Raw genomic sequence first — 14,050 nt, forward strand, 5'->3', positions numbered from 1 at the left:
AGCGAGAGAAGAACTGAGGTGCTTCTCCATAACGCCACACCAAATACTGATTTATTTTATTTAACTTTTAGTATCTTTTAAGGTTTTATGTGTAAGTACATCAAAAACATTTGTGTCTTTTTTTGTTATTTTTTTTGGAAACAGCGGAGACCTTGTTTGCTTTGTTTGGAAACATCATATATTCTTTCTTTCTTTCTTTCTTTCTTTCTTGTTTTTTGTTCTTTTTTTCTTTGTTCAATCACTAATAGGGTCACAGACAAAGCAAAAAGGTCCACAATGACAATGAAATTAGCCAAAATATTTAAAAATATTCTCAAACCTGTGTACATAAATCTCTAAAGTGTCGAGGCTAAAACATTTCAACATGTAAATAAAATTTATAGACAGAGCATGTATCTTTCTCAAGTGTTTGATAAGAATTTGTGACTTTTTATTTAATTTAATGTTAATTTCTAGTGTATTTATTATATATTTTATTGTATTTGTTACAGTAATAATAATTGAATGATTTGTTATAGAATTGTATTTAGTATATATGTACAGTGAGGCCCTACGTCTGAGAGCAGAAGTGAACGTGCTTCTGTTTGGCTTCTTTCGCAATTTAACACAAAAGTTTCATTACAAATAAGATTATCAGCAATAACTTATGAAAAGTAGAAAAATCTTACAAATAGAATCTAAATCTTACAAAAAGAATTTAAGAGTTTGTTAGTACTTGGTTCGTCCCCTTTTTGCTTTAATGACAGAGTGCTCTTGAGCTGACACGGACTCCATGTTTGTGTAAAACCTGATGATCCATTTTAGAACAAATCCATCAGCGTGTCATCTGAACCGCCTATTAATCATTTTCTGTGAACTGAACAGTATTAACATGCAAAAAACAAACAAAAAAAACCCTTAAGAAAATTAAAAATAATAATAATAATTTCCACAAAACAACAAAAATAAAATAAAATAAAACAATCCAGATCTGGGCATTATAGTGTTCCTAAAAAATAAAATTCACAAATATTTGAGTGTTTACAGTAATTATAATGATAATTATCATGAGTTAATGATCATTTTTTTTGTTGGATTTTAAAATGTGGATGTTAACAACCTTCTAGAAAGTTCTCTCTGTGGAAAAGAATCTCAGCTGCTGCCTCGGATAAAGAAAGAAAAAAGAAAGCGATTAAAAAAAGAAAGACAGACAGGGAGATAAAAGCTGATTCGGTCTGCCGTCTGTTCTCACCTCAGAATGTTTCTCAGTGTGCGTGTGTGTGTGTGTGTGTGTGTGTGTGTGTGTGAGAGAGAGAGATCTCAGTGAGACACATGTGTTTGAGACTCATCAGGCCCCTGAGACAAGGCGCTGAAAAACGTTAAGTGGAGCGGGACAGGAATGTCGGAGTGAAGAGAGAGAAAGAGAGAGAGAGAGAGAGAGAGACGAGGATGAGATTCCCAGGTGCACTCTGAGGGGGGAGGTGGGAAAAGGAAAAGCAGATAAAATGACAAAAGAAAGGAGAGATAGAAAAGGACAGGGAGAGAGAGTGTGTGTGTGCGTGTGTGAGAGAGAGAGAAACTTTACTGACATTTAGGTCTGTCAGAGCTGTTAGCGATGCTGTAACACACACACACACACACACACACACACACACACACACTCCTGAAGTTAGGAGACATCCCACTGAACAGCTTAAATAATTAACATGTGATCAACAACAACATCCAGGTTTCATTTATTTTATGATAAAAAATCAGAGTTTAAGTTTTAAACTTTATAGCTTGTTTTTCCAACCGCCGTACTCGGAAAAAAATAAAGAATTCCTACTGGGAAAAGTCTCCTCAATTCCTCTCTGAGTTCAGTGTGTAAATCCTTTGGTTTTTTTTTAAATTTACCAAAACAATTTCTTTCTTTTTTAAAAATTTTTTTTTATATATTTTTTGTAATGATCAAAACAGTGTCTACCTACTTGGAAATTCTCCTCAACTCTGAGTTCAGAGTATGACGTCAAATCGGAATGGCCGCTCGTGGTGTCAAGAGTAAATAAAAACTCTTTAGATCAGTAAACACAGACACGTTAGTGGGTTAAATCTTTAACACTGAGCGTACACTTTTGAGAAAATAAATACATCATGATCACTAATGTTAGCTAGCTAGCAAGTTGCTAACAAAACACATGCTTTCATAGAGGCGTCCATGTTGTTTCTCGCTGTTTTTCTCAAAAATTTCCGATTCCACGTTCCCACATCCGAGTTACGTCGAGCGCAGCGTTAGCCATCGCTTCATCTCTACCTAAACAGAGCGATGCGGCAGCACTTTAGTACTTTAATGTCTGACTGTCATGCTTACTAGCGGCTCTGAGTCTCAGGTTGTGTCGTATTGCAGCATTGCATTCTGGGACTTTGAGTCCAGAGTTTGCAGTGATGGATGAAGCTGTTTTGTTTGCTAAGAGTGAAATCTGATCGTTATCACGTATGCTTGAGATTGTTGACATTTTTTTCTCCTATTAACTAGCGATGCTAGCAACACACTGCTAACTTCTGACAGGAACAGCACAGGAACAGAAAAGACAAATTAGCCCCAGGATCATGAAACACATCACACGTATTGTGACGTGGAGTGCAGTTTTCCGTGAACTGCTCTGGTTCTGTGTGAGATCGGGGGAGGAAAGTAGGACGTTAGGTGAGCGTGTAGCTCCGATGTGACATTTCTCATCCTCGTACAGGGAATTAGCTCCACATCCTCAGGGACGTTCCTACCTTTGATTGGATTTGTCCTGAATACATTTATAGAATGTCATTATTCACACGAAGAGTGATTTTTAATCTGTGAAAGTCTCTCTCACGCTGACGGAAAGGTTGCGTGTCATTTTTCGCTGTAGCCGCTAACACTGAACTCGTACACAAAGTTTCGGCGCCAGAAAAGTGAAGTTCAGCTTTTTTTAGTTCAGTACCAAAGTTTCCAGCTCAGGGGCTGCGCTTCGATCCCGAACTCGCCGAGTGTCTGTGTGGAGTTTCACGTGTTTCACGCTTTTCACGTGTTTCATACGCGTGATGTCACACGTCGTGTCCAAAACATTTACACTCAGGGTTTGGAGTAGGATATAATCCATCTGGCTGCAGGGCCATGGATCAAAAAATGCTGAAATAAATAATGACATAAATGTTAAAATACCTAAATGACCAAATAAATTAATACATCTCTATATAATTTGCTAATAAATAAATAAATATATAAATAAATAAATGTTAATCATTCTCTGTAGCAGAGATTTTATTCTCGAAATAAAATACAGGAAAAAGCAAAAAAAAAAAAAGTTAAACAATGAAGCAAAAATTCAAATACATAAATAAATTAACAAACAAACAAACAAATAAATGCTTGTCATTGTTATGCTGGAAAAAGAAACAAGAAAAAAGCAAAAATACAATAATCTAATGAAAAAAGTACAAACAAACAAACAAATAAATAAATCCTTACTAATCCCTATAGCGGAGGAAACTAAAAGTTATTAGTTAAATAAATAAATAAATAAATAAATATCCAGGTCTTGTATCTCGTATCTGGAAGGCAGTGATCAGTTCTCGAGTGAGAGACGACTGTTAAACACGACTGTGCAGAGATCAGCGCTGTGTGTTATTTTAGATTAGTTTATTTTAGTTTATTTTAGTTTAGTTTAGTTTAGTTTAGTTTAGATTAGTTTAGTTCATTTAAACACACTTTCACACCTTTATTCTGGGTTTTAGTTTTCAGAACCACATGGTGCTGACTTTATCACTTGCACTGGTATTTATGGATAAGTGGTGTGTGTTTAAGTCTGTGTGTTATCAGGTTGTTATCAATGTATAGACACACGGGGAGACACACACACACACACACACACACACACACACACGGAGACGTCTTTGTTGGTGAGGAGCCAGTGTTGAGGGTTGGAGTGGGGGATGAGACAACCTGCTAACCCCCTCACCTCCCTTACACCACAGTACAGATAGAGAGAGAGAGAGAGAGAGAGAGAGAACAAGAAAGAGCAAAAAAAATAGAGAAGGACAATGTGAGGGGAAAGAATGGAGAAAAAGCAACAGAAAAAGAGGAAAGGATGGAGAGACAAATTCCATGTGATAGAGAAAGACAGAGAGAGACAAAAAGAAAGAAAGAAAGAAAGAAAGAAAGAAAAGAAAAGAAAAGAAAAGAAGTCCAACATCACAACAATCTCCTTCAAGACTCTCACCATCCTCACTGTGAAATTCATTTGTTAACCAAAACTCATTAAAACTCCAGAGCTTTAGGGAAATGACTCCGAGTCTCAGAGGCAGTCGAGGCTTTCTTAAACGCTCTCAAAGCCTCACACTCACACCCACATCTCCCCCCTTTATTTATTTATTTATTTATTTGCTTATTTGCTTACATCATGGCCATAGTGCAGTTATTACTATATTCATATAACACAGATATATAATAGATTCAGTCATTAATAAACTGGTGGCTCGCTGTAATGTTCACACTGTTAGATATGAATTTTGGAAATGTAATATTAAATCTTGCTAAGTTTGCCAAACAAACAAACTGCCAGCATTAAATAATAATAATAATAATAAAAATAATAATAATAATAATAATAATAATAATAATAAAGAGCAGGGATTTTCGAAGTTTAATTTTCACCAGTTTATACAAAGAGAGATGTAGTAATTAAATATAATGTAATTACAGTTGTATAATTCTTACATTTTTAAGATTATGTAACATTTTACTGTAATAGAATTAACTATAATATTTTATTATTTTGTTTTTTTCACTAACTCAGCGATGGAATGGAAACAGCAGTTATGTTACAGAAGGTAGAAAAGTAAAAAAAAAAAAAACTGAAGGAATAATAATAATAATAAGTGGTTAGGACGTTGGACTAGTGGTCAGAAGGTTATGAGTTCAAATCCCAGGGCTGCCAGTGCTGGGCCCTTGAGCAAGGCCCCTTAACTCTCAACTGCTCACTTGTATAAAGGAGATAAAATGTAAGCCGCTCTGGATAAGTGTGTGTCCCATATGCAGTAAAATGGAAATGTATACGCAAACACTAGCTCAGATTCTTTTCTGTCAGAAGGTTGATGTTCTTCTTTATACTTTACTTTCAGCAGAAGAAGAAAGAAACATGACTCAGGGGGTTTGAGCGACATTTTCTATATTGCCTCTCTGTCTCTCTGTCTCTCTCTCTCTCTCCGCAAACAGTTGTATGAAAATTGTTCATTTTTCTTTCTTCTCTTTCATACAGATACACACACACACACACACACACACAGGTGAATCACACAGAATACCACGCTTCTCTGTGGGTCTATACAAGAGAATCCCTATACAAACAAACTTGCATGGCTAATAGGTCATTCTTTGGCCACACACACACACACACACACACACACACACATGCTCGCACTCGCTCGCACACACCCATTCATACACTTCAAAGCACTCGCGAGTTGTTGAGAAAAAGAGTGATTACATTTAAACACTTAACATTTCAATCAACACAAGTTCAAACAGCCAAATGGGATTTTTTACCTGCTTAATAGCGACAGAAACAGAGAGGTGCTAACGCTAATTAACCTCCTGCCGCTTGGTTTATTTGTCTGTCTTAAGTGAGAGAGTGGTGGAAATCACTTCTGTGTGTGTGTGTGTGTGTGTGTGTGTGTGTGTGTGCGAACCCATGTGGGTCAAGACGAAATGCCACCTGGGTACTAATGAGTGAGTAATTAGAGTCTGGCACATGCACAGACAGCTACACCTCAGTCCTAAGGACCCCAGCCACCATATGCTGCAGCAGTTGGAAGAGCGGCTTGCCAAAAAGTGGAGAAGAAAATACAAAAAGTACCTGAGAGAAAAAAGCTCAACTTCTTCAATGGGAAGTTTGCTCGCAGACTAACATGCGCACACACAGCATTTATGTAAAAAATCACACACACTTCACACATGATGACCCATGACCTTGTTTCTCAAACTGGATAGGAACGGAACGAACCACATGCACTAACTACTTGTGAAAAATCTGTGAAACATGCGACTTTTCTTTAAGGGAAATACACAACGGGACACACATGATATATGGAGCCAAACTCGCCCTTTCGTGACCTTGAATTCAAAACACAGACATAAAATGTGAGTAATACGGCTAAGTGCGATGGAGCTAAACGGTGTAATTTGTTAAGTGCCAGATCTATTCAGTCCTGTGTAACGTGATCCCTCAGGAATCCAGAGCCTCCACAAAGAGACAAGGGTGTGTTTGAAAAGATCCAGGTAACACGAGAGGACGAAGCCGCTTGAGTTTGCCTTTTTTCCGACTGGATTGTCCTCACACGCTTCACTGTTTTTTTTTGTTTTGTTTTTTTCGCCTACAAAACGAAGCTCTCGTAGCCCTTGGGGTTATGAATTAAAAAAAAAAACAAAAACAAAAAACATCAACACCATACGTTCCTATTTGTGCTTTCAGCAATTGTTGCTTGGTGAGCAAATAAGCAGATGCTAGATGAAGACACCAAATGTTAGAGAATATTCAAGAGGATTTGTGTGTCAGTGTGTTAAATGCTGCAAAAAAAGGAAAAAAAAAAAAAAGGACTACAGAGGGTTGGCTTTCATGAACTCTGTGTGAGTCAGACTTCAATTCTGGGTGACCTTTGCACCATTTGTAGGAGATAGAAGAGTGTAAACCAAACAAACAGGCACTCAGACATGCATACACACACACACACATACACACACACACACACACGCGGCCATCTGGTCCTTGTTCTGCTTGTCAGGGTGATGCGTGACCACAAACAAACAGTCAGCACCGAGAGGAGGGTGGATTAGCCCCGACCGCCATTTGGCTCCTTGATTTTTAGATTTTTACTCCTCGCTAACACACAGTGCAAGCAGGAAATGAGCGTGAAGTGTTTCAGATTACTCTGTAAAAAATCAAAAGTGGTGTTTCAAAGCTTTTTTTTCTCGTCTTTTAGTGTTATGGACACCAAAACAACATTATATGCAGAAAAACTATTTTGGTGATTCTTATTTTCATTGATATTTGATCATTTATGGGAAAATTATTACATTTTTTGTGCTAGTTTTGCATTTGTCCAATTAAATGCCCTATATAATGTATGTGCCCTGCCCCCCAGGGGGTGTGTCTTGCTCTAAAGTAGCGACTCGTTAGCAGTAAACATGGTTCATTGACTTGCTTTTTGGCTGTGCGTCTTTCCGCAACACTATTCCCTTTTCCAGCCATCTCTTTTCCAATTAAGTAAATGATGTGAATCTTCAGAAGAATGTTTTAAACAAATTGGGGTTTGGTCAGTTCCAGGAATGTCGCTACCTCAGACTGGCATAGACTGAGATTCCGTGTCCAGTTTCAGCATTTGTGCAAGGACTACACTGAAACGGAAATCAGTCAATCATTTCAACATGCCATCACTCTGACTTCCTGTTTCAAAAGGAAATACATCAGAATCAAATCTCGAGCCAGTTCATGCGGATTTTAACCGTGTATCGACACACTTGTTCAGGACCGTTATGCTGATCACAGTGTTTCCTTTCTTTGACGTAAGCTTTATTCCCGGAGCAGGATTCCTGTCCCGCTCTAAAGCAGGTAAAGGACAACGGTACTTTCTCCAGAGACGACCGGATCGATGTTATCGGCCACGGCGTTTTGCGAAGCTCTGCCAGCTGTGTCGTGGTCATTAGCCACAGTGATTTGTGCAACACATTAAAAGTTGTAGCCGAGACTCCTATTGACATCTCCTCATGTCGCTTTATGCAGTGATCTCCAGAGGGAAAGCCATTTATTACCAAAGCACGCCGTGGCTAAAGTAGGGCCATATTTCTCCCAGTGTGCAGTGGAGAAAAAAAACAGAATCATGCATTTATTTTGCTCTGTGCAGCAATAAGGGCTTCGGTGAGAGATTTAAGTGTCATCACTTGCAAAACGGCAAATCTCGGATCAACTTTACGACATCGGAATGGCATCTTAGGGATAATATTGTGAATGCGCTGCTAAAAAGTTTATTACTGTCTTAGCACCTCTGTCTTTAATATTCAGGAAGGTGACACATGTCCCAGTTCCACATATTTTAATAACTTTTATTTACGTCACAGCGCTGTTGAATTCTTTATTCTGATTGGTCAGAAAGAAGATGTTGATTAGTTTTCTAGTGCAGCTACAAATCACAGGTTTATATTAATTCGCTCATTCTGATACATTATCGTTTCTATAGTAACAGCTGATTCACAGCGACTTGTACGCTCCACATGAATGGATTTTTAAAAAAGCGTAATCACGCTTTTTATATGGTGAAATTTTCTGGAAGCCAAAGTTTGTTTATCATTTCTGTAAGGAGTCTCCAGTGTCAGCGCTTTGTAACAGTCCGAGCTAAAGCTGTAAGTTTATGTTTTCAGGAGTTTAGGCGTTGTGATTTCTCTACAACATGACAAGTTGCTTTATTTTCATCTTATTAACTTAAAAAGAGAGAAAAAAGAGAGGCTGGTGAGGGAACAGCTGTTTATAGCTGCTATAACGTAAGTGACAACAGGAACCAACTTGTTTTATGTACATTCTACAACATTACACGTAACTATAAATGGATAAAAAGAAGAATGATGTTTATTTGATATATATATATATATATATATATATATATATATATATATATATATATATATGCACATATATTACTGTGCAAATTGCTGTGGTATAAGAGAAATAAACCTCGGGATGTGCTGTTGTAGGAAAATAAAACCTTCAGGGTGTTTACAGTAAGTCCGCTTCATCACACCACGCTGTTGTTGATTATTTTCCTATAAAAGCATGATACAGAGTGGTTTATTTCATTAGGCTTATGTTTGGTCAGAAAACGTTTACTCTGGACTTGAAATGGAGCTGAAATGGCATCTTAATGTTCTCTTTCACTTTCCTGTAATCTGAGCTGAGTGCTGTTGAAAGTACCTGATAAAGTGATAAAGTAACTATAAATGGATAAAAAAAATGATGTGTCCTTGTTTATTAAATAAAAAAATGTAATAGTTGGCAAATTGCTGTGATATAAGAGGAAAAAAAGGAAATTCAAGGTTGTAATGGAAACTCAGCTTCATCACGCCGCCCTGTTGTTGGTTACGTATCAATGGTTACGTTTTTTTTTTTTTTTTTTTTTTCTCAAGCTTCTCTCTGGCACTGCTGCGATATGAAATCACAAACTTCTGGTCTGTTCCCTGTACATACAGAATAATAGATCACTTGGTGAAGATAAAATCTATGGGTATTAAACATTGATATGTTTTGCAGTTCACTTCTGCCTGCTGCTTTTGTGCTTTTGTGTTGTGTTTTGTGTTGTGTTTTGTGTTGTCAGTGTAACGGGGAGATGGAATTTCGTGAACCAATCAGGAGGACGGCAGAGTCCTTATCCTAGAGATAACAGTAACAGCCACGACTTCTGAGATGCTAATCGAAATGGAAATAAGCACAGATAAGAGGGAAGAAGGAGCCATGCAGCCAGACGCATTTTATGAAGTGTGTGTGTGTGTGTATGTGTGTGTGTGGGCATGTTTTTATAACATGGTGGGGACCAAGGATAGGAATATCTGACAGTTTTGACCTTGTGAGGATATCTGGCAGATCGCCACGAGGAAGAACTGCTTAAAAAATCACAAATCACTCACAATAACTCACAAGGATAGTCTGACAAAGTGTGTGTGTGTGTGTGTGTGTGTGTAGCTGCCAAATGTCTCCATTATGATAGAAAGTTTTGTTTTTAGCTGTAGCGTAGCCTTAATTAGCTGCATTAATAAGTATGTCAATGGACAATGGAAGGTCCTCACAAGGATAGTCTGTCAAATGTGTGTGTGTGTGTGTGTGTGTGTGTTGGTGAGGAGCTGCCAAATGTCTCCACAGTGATGGGAATATCTGACAGTTTTGACCTTGTGGGGACATTTAGCAGGTCCCTGCACGGAAAACTGCTTTTTTTCCACAAAATCTGCAACTATTATTTTCTTATTTAAATATTTAGTAGAATTTTATTTTACTTTGGGTTACTGGGGTTAAGGTTTGGGTTAGATTGTGGTGAAGCATAACATTTATTAGCTGTGTTAATAATTATGTTAACGGACAACGGAAGGTCCTCACGAAGATTATCTGACAGTATGTGTGTGTATGTGTGTGTGTGTGTGTGTGTGTGTGTGTGTGTGAGAGAGAGAGAGAGAGAGAGAGAGAAAGAGTGAGTGTGTGAGTGTGTGTACCCTAAAAATTCCTCCCTCCAGCACACACCACCCGTCAGATCATATCAGTTTGGAGAGACGGCTCAGTTTTCAATAGATTAATAGATTCTCAGTGGCATTCCTCAGGGATCAATTTGAGGACCTGTGCTGTTTTTAGCGAGTATCACTGCAGGACCTAGAGGGAGATTTCAGCACATTGGTTTTTTTTTTTTTTTAGTTTTCTGCAACATAATCCACATCTCAACGAGTGCTGATGAAGAAATCAAGCTGCCAGAGCTGTAAGCAAGTCTCGGAGACACTTCGGCTCTGAAGTCAGATGAAACGGATACGTTGGGGTTTTTTGGGAATAAAACCCCTTTGGACAGCGATTCCCTTCAGCTTTGCTGCTTAATCTGGTTGATTCTCCCACTAAGGCTCAGATTTGTGATTGTACACCAATCAACAAGAGCTGCTGCAGTGAAATTGTTTGATAGCTTTCTCATAACTAGGTCTCGAGGGACATACTGTGGTATTCGGTGTTGGTGGATTGGAAAAGTGCAAAATTAAATCACAGCTTCCAGACAGAATGTTTACTGTGCAGGACTTTAATCAAATCAGTAAGAAAGATCTGAAGAAGATCTGCAGAAGCACATATACATACCGTGCTATGTAGCGCTTCAAACTCTTACCTATTAAAAAAACACCTCAGGCAACAATCTCTCATTTTTTACAAGGCTTCATCGCTGCATTTTGCTCTTAAATGAGTTGAAAGTAGCGTTTTTAACCATAGAATTAGCAAATATACAAAATGCTGTTAACTAGCATCGATGCTAATGGAATGAGGACTTTAAGGACATTCTAATGATTTACTTATAATATTTTTTTTATTACATGTTTACTTTCAATCTATAACTTGTGTAACACTTTGTGTGTAGTTTCAGAACGACCTCGCCAGTCAATATCACAACATCATAAATAGAGAAAAAAAAAAAAAAACAATGAGAGAACATACTTTTCTTCTTCACACGATCATCAGGAAATTTGGATGATGCAACTTCCTGTTGAACATGTGACTCCTGTGACTCGTGTCATGGGGTGAATGTGTAAAGGTTGAGCGAATGAACGAATTTTTCATAACCAATAATGGACGACTCGTGGAAAAGCATGTTTCAAGCATAAGATGTTAAATGGATTCATACATTAATAGAAAAAGATTACGATTTCTGCAGTATTTTAATGATTAATGATTATATTTCACTGTGAAGTGTAGTTATAGTGGTCTGGGTCAGACAAAGTGCTGTAGATTAACTTTATACACACATCTGTAAATGTAACATAAAGACTAAAAGTGTAAAAAGAGCAGGGGCATTAGATTACACGGCTGCTCTATCTCAGAGATACGTGGCAGTTTAAAATAATCACAGTCTAATATTCATGCCACATCCTTTATTAAGACGTGTATGCACTCGCACACAAAAAGGTCTGATGGTCAGATTAATCCACTTCAGGAGAAACCATTATTGCAAGAACAATTGGTGTGTCTATCCGTGTGGAGTGGTCATCCATCACTGTCACAGGAACTTATTAAGTCAACCCTACAAGGGCTTCTCATTTAGGCTTCAACCAAACTCTGATAGGCATTCTCACATTTTGCATGTGATATTTTTATCTTTTTTTTTTTTCCCATGCCCACGTCCTGTTGTTCATGGCCTATCACAAAAGCCATAACAATAGACAAAAGAAATCAATTTATGCATCACGTTGATGCAACCCTGTGCAAGCCGGGTACCCATTTCTTCTCTCATCGATCATGTGTTTCGGAAATACCAGAGCTTATCCAAGTCTTTTGGAAGCATTAGTGTTTAGCACTCTGTGACTTGATGCATCGATTCTGATACTGGTACCCATGCAAATGCTAAAAACGTACTCTTTAGTTAAAATGCTATGTTATGATATCAGCATCTGATACCATGCGATACATGTGATGTAAGCTGAGATGAAACAATATGACAGCGATCTGGATGTATTTCATGGATTGATATATTTGGTAATCAAATCAAAGCAGGCTGCAAAGTGTGTGAAAATATCAAGAGGTGGAACTACAACAGCGTCCTACAATACAGTGACCTGATAAAACATCGTAAACAGAAAACTCAACACGAGGAGGTCATCGCTAGCAGCAACAAAGCGAGGTGAGGAAAAATGTCTACAGATGATGCTAGGTCAGTGACAATAATGGATGATCTTGACAAATACCTGCTATCGGTCATTGATAATAAAAAAAAAAGTAGTTTACGTGGAGCTGTACAGATGTGAAACAAAACACTGCAACCCTGCTAGATCCAAAGTAGCTAATGTAGCTAGCTAATGCATTTCATTTAAATTCAACTCGCTAATGTTATAAGGAACGAGCCTAGTAGCGTCACCTAGTAAGTGTGCGCTTGTGATGGCCGCTGTTAAAAGCAGGGAAACATAAAAAGAGCTAAATAACGTGATCCGTGACGTTCCTGATTGATTAATATTGAGATGCTTACTCATTTCAGTATCGGTGTCGAAAACTGGTATCCTATTTGTGACATTTTTGAAATGTTCATATGATCATCTAAGCTTTTTTTTTGCTTTCACAAGCCACATGCCAGCCTTCATCAAGTGGTAATTAGTGGCATCAGTTTCTGCCTACGTGCTAAGTGACCGTCTGTAAGTGAGTCAGAGCGACAGTGAGAAGAACTCAGAGTTCCCCACATGGCCAGTCTTCAGGCAATCAACTCACAACAATCCCAAATGCAATTTTTAAAGGTCAGGGATGGGGGCAGGGTTAACTTTTGTGAGTCTTTAGTGGTTAATGAACATTAAATAAAATTCACCATTTTGAATCCCTTTAATGAGTACAGAGTGTGAAGGAAACGTGGGATCACGATAGCAAATGTATAAGAACTAGCACAAGTTAAGAGGGAAGTTACAAGTTGGTTAAACTTTTGGGTGTTCGAAGGACCTTTTAGTTTCCACATTAATTATTTTAGTTTCCGCAATAATTATGGAATGTGGGATACTTATAATGAGAGGGGCAGAGTTAGCACTCGTATCTTTTCTTACACGATGGTTTCATCCTCGGGAGGCAGTGGTAACTCAGAGCTTAAGGTATTTAGGATACTGATCAGAAAGTCGTGAGTTCAAATGCCGCATTCCAATACCTCAGAAGTGGAAAGCCAGCACTTGGAATTATGTAATTTTCGATCTCCGTGTATTCAAACTACAAAGTGGAAAAAAAAACAAAAAAAAAAAAACATGGACGCCTCCTGCTTGAGTCTGCATAAGTGGTAAGTAGTCGTAGCAGTATTCACAGCAGATTGTGGAAGAATGTCAAAAATAAATAATTGTAGGTACACAAGTATAAATGTAAGTGTAGTATAAAGTATTAACCAGAATGATATTTCAGAATGATTTAATTTCACTTGACACACTCTGAGGAACTCGGAGTTGAGGATACCATCCCGAGTTCCCAAGTAGGAATTCCCAAGTAGTAGTGTTGAGAGGGAATTTTTTTTTTCTCCGTCAGCGGTCATGAATTATGAGTTATGATCTCAAGTCAAATGCAGCAAAATATCAGCATCTTCAATCTGCCACCTTTGGGTCTTTGACCCTTAACCCTTAACTGCTCAGCTGTTTACTGTTGCAATTGTAAGTCACTTTGGATAAAAACATCAGCCAAATGATGAAAATGTAAATGATTTTTAAGTGAAAATGAATGAAAACTGAAGATCTAAGAATTCTTAGGAATTTCTCATGAAATGATGTTGGTAAACTAATAACTGAATTTTTTCCCTCACTTCCTGGTTTTCACCCATTAGCTAGACA

The sequence above is a fragment of the Pangasianodon hypophthalmus genome, chromosome 7 (assembly GCF_027358585.1).
Source record: "Pangasianodon hypophthalmus isolate fPanHyp1 chromosome 7, fPanHyp1.pri, whole genome shotgun sequence".
In the NCBI taxonomy this organism is placed as follows: Eukaryota; Metazoa; Chordata; class Actinopteri; order Siluriformes; family Pangasiidae; genus Pangasianodon; species Pangasianodon hypophthalmus.